The 8,120-nt window shown below is 39.0% G+C and overlaps 1 pseudogene; it reads right to left on the bottom strand.

The window, feature by feature from the left end:
• Positions 1 to 254: 254 nt before the first annotated feature.
• On the bottom strand, positions 255 to 778 carry LOC102263002 (annotated as a pseudogene).
• Between the last annotated feature and the right edge of the window lie 7,342 nt (positions 779 to 8,120).

Raw genomic sequence — 8,120 nt, 5'->3', positions numbered from 1 at the left:
CTCATAGAAGTATAAAAGTTTATCATTTTACAGCAGTTGAAATACTGACATCAATATTAAAATAAAAGCAAGTTTTATATAACGATCAAAATACAAAAGACTGAAGGAAGAGACCCTGTATGAAAAACTGGGCAATTCAGCAAGTGGAGAACTGTGTACCAGTGGCAGAAATAGAAAATGGCGCCTGCCCACCTCCCCTAGGTGACTAGTAATTGTATAGAGTAACGCTAAATCTGCAAAAAACAAGTAGTTCTTGCCAAACCAATCCCTTCCTTTTGATGTTGCCGCAGGTCGCTGCTTATGAGGGTGCAAACTTCTTGGCTTGTGCTCGAACCCTTTTCTCATATTCCACTCTGTTTTGGCAGTAAATTGTGTAGGCCTCTGCTTGAGCTGGATCTTGAATATTTGGTTCATTTAGAAGTTCCTGTATTCCTAATAAGATCTGCTTAATTGTGATGGCTGGCCTCCAGTCTTTGTCTTCCTCGAGGATGGACAAGCACACAGTGCCCGAAGGGTACACGTTCGGGTGAAATAATGGTGGTTTAAATTTGCATTTCGGAGGTCAGGATGGATAGTCATCTTTGAAGAGCATGCTTAGTTTAAACAAGCCTCCTTCTCAAGGGGTCCCTTTTTTCCCTGGAATGGCACACTCCCACTTCATGAGATTCATCATGCCATTGGGGTTTTTTGTTGGGACAGCTACAAAACCAAATGAGTGGTCTTTTCTCCAAGCTTTCCTCTCCTGAGCGAGTCTGCTGAGGGCGATCCCCAACATAGTCAAAGTCCTGTGCTCTTAAAGGAGCTGTGTCCACAATGTGAGGGAGTGTCTGCAAACTCCCCTTTGCAATGCATGTGTAGACTCGAGGACACGCTGGTAAGCAGCGGGGGTGGGGGGGCGGCGGGGGGTGAGGCGGAGACTGAGATCTCCAAGGGCTCCCCGGATGCCCCGCAGGCACCTTTCCGAGCACGGGTCCCCATTGTTCTCCTTAGGGCTAAGGCCCAGTGGCTGAGTTTTTTCAAAGAAATAAAAGTCAGAAACAGGAATGAGATCTATAAGTAATTCCATTTACATAAATTTAAAAATCATGCACATTTTGAGTCTTTTGTAAGAACAAATATATGCAAAATGATACATATTAAGTGCATTAGAATACTTGCCTCTGATGTGCAGTACAGGGGTGGAGAATAAAAGTTGGAAAGAAACACAAAGGAATGAAAGAAATTAAGCAAGAGACTAACATGGACCTATGACAATAATGTGCATTCTGAGGAGTATGTTAATTCAAATCTATGTCCGTCCATCCATCCATCCATCCATCCATCCATCCATTATCTATCTATCTATCTATCTATCTATCTATCTATCTATCTATCTATTCACATGGAAATTTCCACTTCCAATTGAAGCAAAGAGTAGAATCATAGAATGTCCTTGTTGAAAGGAGCTGTTCAAGATGAAATTATATTTTTGCCCTCTAGTAGAATCTTTTTCAAACTCTAGTTCGATAACTGAGATTACATGTCAATTCAAGCATAAAAGAAAGGAGAGAGAAGAAAGGAATTCAGATAAACAAGCTCAAAGAATCATTAAGCATTACTAATGTAATTAAAACTGTTGAGTAAGAGAACCTCAGTTACAAAAGGAAAAACAATAAAATCAAATACAAGATTAAATAATAAATTTACCATATCTACAAAACAACACAATTTCCAGGCATATCAATTAGTTTAGTCCAAGTACAGTCACATGTTTTAATGATCATTGTGGAGACTAAACATAGCAAGGTAGCCAAAATTTCAACTGAGTTAGAATATCTTGTCATTAGGCAAAATATCCTCACAGTGCTGTGGTGTGTGTCTCATTCACAATTCATTTGGAGAAGGTTTGAAAACTCCTAGTAGAATGTAATCTTATGTTTTGCTAATGTAAATTGCTTCTGTTTTCCAATTTTTGGTACTCAAGCCAAGGAAGGTGACTTTTCAGGAATTTAAAATTCTAGAGAAGGGATTTCTAGAGATGGGAAAGAAATTGTTTACCTTTCTGACATAAATAAACAGATTTCTCTGGCTCAGTGGATAGAGCGACAGCCTGTGGACTGAAGAGTCCCAGGTTTGATTCTGGTCAAGGGCACATGCCTGGGTGGAGGGCTCAATGCCCAGTAGGGGGCATGCAGGAGGTAGCTGATCAATGATTCTCTCTCATAATTGATGTTTCTATCTTTCCCTCTCCCTTCCTCTCTGAAATCAGTAAAAATATAATTGAAAATAAATTAATTAATTAATAAAATTTAAAGTAGGGCCAACTCATTTCATATCAGTTTCCTGACAAAGTGAGCAATTTAAACAGAAATGTGTCTTTAAGTAAGAAAAGAAAGTATAAGTAGAAAGGAGACCATATTCTAGGGGACAGTGTCAGTCATCCCACACATGGTGGTGATTACTGTAGGACAGAAAAGGGCAACAATAAAACTCAGGTTTTTATCCAATGTTTTCCTCTAAAACAGGCCATCAAGTCATCACCCATGACTCACAGCCAAGAGATGATTGGGGGAAACAAGATCTCCTGGCACAGATGTTTACAGTGGTGTATTTCTCAATGACTTTGAAAGGAATCACCTAATTTGAACTAAATGTAGTAAACAATGAACAAACACCAGAATGCATCCTCATGTTGATTTGTTGATTTGTTTTTAAAGCAGAATATTTGTAATGACTTAGAGAGATGTTTGAAGTTTAGAGGACATACTCTGGCCATGTTTACCTTAATAAACACAAGTTTATTTACTTCCGTTAATCCTGTGGGGAATGCAAGAATCTTGAGATTGTGACGAACATTTAAGGTCGGCAAAAGGTTCACCTCTAGTTACCCAGGCAGGAAGTGGTGGGCAAACCAGTTTGGTCCAGTTGTATTGGGGGTGGGAGGAGAAAATCCCTCAGCTGGAGAGTTCCAATACACCAGTGATGGCGAACCTATGACACGCGAACTCATTTTTTTGGTTGATTTTTCTTTGTTAAATGGCATTTAAATATATAAAATAAATATCAAAAATATAAGTCTTTGTTTTACTATGATTGAAAATATCAAAAAATTTCTACATGTGACACGGCACCAGAGTTAAGTTAGGATTTTTCAAAATGCTGACACACCAAGCTCAAAAGGTTCACCATCACTGCAGTACACCCTAAGGTTAATGTTACTGCTCACACATTTGAGGCTCTGTGGTAGGTGGAGGTAGATGTAGGAGGGAACATTTAGAGATGGGTAAACTATAGCCTCTATTCTTCTTGTAATTATAATCTAGAAGGGAGGAGTAAAGCAGTACATTCCTAAGCCATCATACGAGGCAAAATATAGCCAGTAAATCAAGAATAGAAACATTTATATATAGTGTGTTTTGCTCCCTTTTCTCCCCTCCCCCCACCCCCAAATGTCTTTTTGTAATTAGAGGAAGAGGGTTGATGCAGCCAGTTGATAACTCTTGCCTTTGAAAAACTTGCCCAGTGGCGATAAATCCAAGGAATAAACTATTTTGGAAATAGTCTCCAGTTCTGACAGCTAAGACTTCCACATCACTTCATTCTTTTCTTGGTCTTCAGCTTTGGGTCTCCAGTGAGAAGTTAGAAATATGTTTCTGTAGACAGCATCCAGCCAACACGGCATCTGATACCACAAATGCCTTTAGGAGATCCAGGCTGTAGATCTCAGAAATCAAAATGAATATTCAATGTCACCAAACATTGTGTGCCTTCCACCCTGTTATTGACCTGACCTCGGCCTCTATCTCTCACCTATGGCCCACTCCCGTGGTCTTTTCTGGGCCAAAGCCCAGAGATCTTTGCTCTTTTTAGACAGAAACTTCCAAACTTGCTGACTTTGGCCGTTCCTTGTGCTAATTTTCCAGCTTGAATATTTGCTCTGGCCATAGACATTTTAGTCTAGCTTACCAACTACTTTTTATATAACTTAGATTTTAGTCCAGATTAGTAGCTGACTCCAGCTACATCTTAGCTACTAATTCAATAGCTGTTGACTGTTAAAAATGCTTCCAGTAGAACTGTATGAAGTGACTTGACATCAGCGCTGCCAAGTCACACCCATCCTCAGTTTACACTGCAGTGTAAACTGATTACAAAGTTATTTCCAGGGGCTTTGCTTCGAGGGCTCATGATACTTGTCACAAAAAACAAAGACAGATGTTTTTTAAGGATTTGATTCCTCTCCACTCATTCATGTGCCACTCATCAAATCAAAGGCACCTGCCTTTGAAATGTGAACTCTGGTGATGCAAGTCATATAAAGTTGCGTCTAGGACCAAAGAGGGCTTTGTCTGACATAGCCATTCATTAAATATTTCTTGGGAGAATATATTTTTCCACTGCTTCTTTCCATTGTTTCTCATATTGTTTCATTCAGCCAATCATTCAATTATTCAACACATATTTATTGAATTGTTGCTCTGTGACAGGGACTATTCTAGGTATAGCAAATATATGAGGGACATCAACACAAGCGACAAAAATTCCTGCCTTCATGGAGCTTATTATAGTAAGGGTGAAATAATAAATATATTGGCATGCTATATGTTGTTATTAATGGTCACAATTGGAATAAAGAAAAATAAAGTAGCTGAAAGAGATAAGAGGGGGTATAGAGTTGAATAGAACACTTCTATGTTAAAATGCTGACAGATTAGAAAGAACTGGGCAAAAGAAAATATTGAGAAAGAATGGCTAATGAGGTAGCAGTAAAACCAAGGGATGTGTGGTTTTGGAGCTCAAGAGGATGAGATGAGAACAGAGAACTGATTGTCAACATGGGAGGTCACTTATTACTTGACAACATAAGTTCTGCTGGAGTGATGGAGGTAAAAGTCTTATTGGAGTATTTAAGAAATAATGGAAGAAGCATACGAAAAGGTCCAACCTCATTAGTCTTTAAGAAAATCCAAATTAACACCATAATGTACTAGTACATCCCAGCAGACTGGATTAAATTAAAAGGACAATAACATCAGGTGCTGGTGAGTCTATGGACATTTGCATTGCTGGTGGCCATATAAATTGGTAAAACCACTTTGTAAAGTTAACTGTCAGTATCTTCTAAGCTAAACATGACCCTATAACACAAAAATTCCACTCTCAGCTACATACCCAATAAAAAAGAGTGTATATGTGCAACAAAATACAGATAAGAATGTTCATGGCAGCTTTTTCACAATAGCAAAAAAATGAACATAATCCAAGTATCCATGCATAGAACGAACTGTGGTATGTTCATGCAATGGAACATAAGAAATAAAAAAGGATAAACTGCTTCTATGCTCAATGACATAGCGAATCTCACAGAAATAATGCTGCATGAAAAAAAGTTAGACACAAGAGTATATAGGGCATGATTCCACTGACATAACATTCAAAAGCAGGCAGAATTAATCTATGGTGATAGAATAGAAAATAGATATTCCCTTTGGGGAGATAGTGACTGGGAAGGGGCAGGAGGGAACTTCTCTTGAGAATTGGTATTATTCTAATTTTGATCAGAGTCATGCTTATGCGCTATACACTTAAGATTTGTGAACTTCATTGCATGTAAGTCATACATTAATAAAAAATAATTTAGAAGAAGAATTGGGCAAAGAGAGTAGGGACAACTTTTTCATGTCCTCCCTCAACACTAACATGAACTTCTAAGCACAGAATCTTAGAGTGGAAAAGGATTTCAAGAAACTCCTTCATGGTAGATCTCAGAAACCAAAATGAATATTCAATGCCACCAAACACTGTGTGCCTTCTACCTTGTTATTGACCTGACCTGGGCCTGTATCTCTCACCTATGGCCTACTAGGAGGCAGGATGCTTTTCTGCACACTGCAGTTTGGAAATGTGCCTCTCAGTGTGGATTACTTTTCTAGGTGTCAGCATACTATTTTGGTTGGCTCTTTTTATTATGGTAGTGTGGCTGCCATGGACATAGTACAGCAAAAGAAAATTTCGGATAAATTCAAGGAATGATTCCCTTAAAGATCAAAGACCCTGAAACATGTGTTCCACATGGAGATGGGAAACTGGAACCAACTCCTCCCTGATATTTCATGAAGAGAAGCACCATTTCTGAGTTGAGAAGGTATATTTTTGGTAGAAGGCAGGGGATGTGCCAATGCCAATCCTAGATTATTCCAACCTGAGAGTTTCTCTGTTTATGAAAGAAATATAAAAAGATTTTTAGCTTGAATGGCGTCAGTTAGATGTTGTGAGGCAAGCTGGTATAACAAGAACACACACAGGAACGCTTAACATCATGTTGTACTATGCCCAATGGAACCACTCGACTGGTTCTGAGGCTGCAGTTCAGCTTGTCCCAGAGAGCAGCCTTTCCCTTTGTGTTGATCTGCAAAAAGCCAATGACATATCATCAACCAAGTCTTCTGTCTTTGAAGCCAAGCCAACTTCCAGAGCTACATCCTTCGTTGAAAAAAACACACACTGAGCCACATAAAGTTTCCTTGGGTGATCATCAACAGTGCTGTGTAGTGACAGCAGTGTGGACTGGAGCTCACAAAGAAAGAGAAGGAGGTTGCTGGGTGAGAGGGACTCTTCTTCCTGCCTTCTCTCTCAGGTGCACCAAGGTATGGGGGAAGGGTAGTCTTCCCTTCCTTGCATCAGATAACAAATTCAAGGAGGGTGGATACTGGCTGTGGGAGTAGCTGGCATGAGGGGGGTGGGGGAAACAAGGGTTCATTTTGTAAGAAGAAGTTGAGGCAGGGAGTGGAGAGGAGCGTCAAGGAAACCCTGCCCCACTGACTACAATCTGTGCTGTAGGAAATTATGTAATTGGGGTTTCATCAGCACCTAGGTTACAGAAGCCGGTGTTGTTCATCTCCTAGCCATGAGTCATAACTGAAAACACACACACACACACACACACACACACACACACACACACACACACTCCAATCTAGATAATAATAGCTTTTGGGGACCAAGAATTTCAAGACACTCATTCTGACATGAGAAGATGGAGGTTGATAGAGACAATGACCTCTCATTGGCCTTCAACACCAACCAGTGCAACAATGTATGAACAGAAGTAGTAACTTGGTCAAAATCATGCTCCCGTGCAGCTGACATTGTAGGTTGTTATTACCTATGCTGACTGAGAAGTGAATGGGCATTGGCTAGTCAGTTTTTTAAAGATGAACTCAGATAACCTTTTAAAAATATTTTAAACAATTCTAATTCTAGGAATTTTTTGAAGGATATAATTAGATCTGTTTTCAGAGATTGTGCTATTTACACAAAGGAATACTATATTAGCATTAGAAATTATGCTTTTAAGAGTATATTCATTGATAGGGAAATGTGAAAATGTGTTCAAGGTATACTGATGAGTGGGAAAAATATATTAGAGAACATATTAAAATACAGTGTGAAGAGCATTATTCTATTTTGTAAACAGATGTGTAAACAGTTGCATACACATAGAAAACAGCCCAAATATACTTTTTATAAATAGCATAAAATTAATAGCATGTCAAAATTATTTCTGTTGAAAAACTTCAAATTTCTTTATGGCTAAGCTTTAAGGATTCAATTGGAAATAAAGGGAAAAGACAAAGTAATGAAACTTAAGGGTTAACATTAAATGTGTGAAGCACCAAATCAGTGCTTCTCAGTCGAGTGTGTAGATGTTAGAATCTCCAGAAATATTCTGATTAATTTGGTCTGGGGTATTGTTAAAGTTTTAGGTGACCAACCACAGGGGACCAACCTATTTTTAAAAGGCCTGCTCAGAACTCTACCTGATAGTAGATGGATTGATCAATTATAGAAGTAAGCATAATTATAAGGTTCCAACATTTAAAAAAAAATTTTATTTTTTTATTTTATTATTATTTTTTTTATTGCTAAAAGTATTACAAAGGGTATTGTATATGTGTCCTTTTTTTTCCCCTGCCCTTGACAGTCCCCTGGCCTCCCCTACCCCCCAGTGTCTTATGTCCATTGGTTATGCTTATATGCATGCATACAAGTCCTTCGGTTGATCTCCTACCCCCCTCCCTCCTGCCCCCCAACCCTCCCCGGCCTTCCCCCTGCAGTTTGACAGGCTGTTTGGGGCAGCT

The sequence above is a fragment of the Myotis brandtii genome, unplaced genomic scaffold (assembly GCF_000412655.1).
Source record: "Myotis brandtii unplaced genomic scaffold, ASM41265v1 scaffold250, whole genome shotgun sequence".
In the NCBI taxonomy this organism is placed as follows: domain Eukaryota; kingdom Metazoa; phylum Chordata; class Mammalia; order Chiroptera; family Vespertilionidae; genus Myotis; species Myotis brandtii.
Note: the sequence above shows the minus strand (reverse complement) of the source record. Positions and strands in the feature narration are given on the sequence as shown.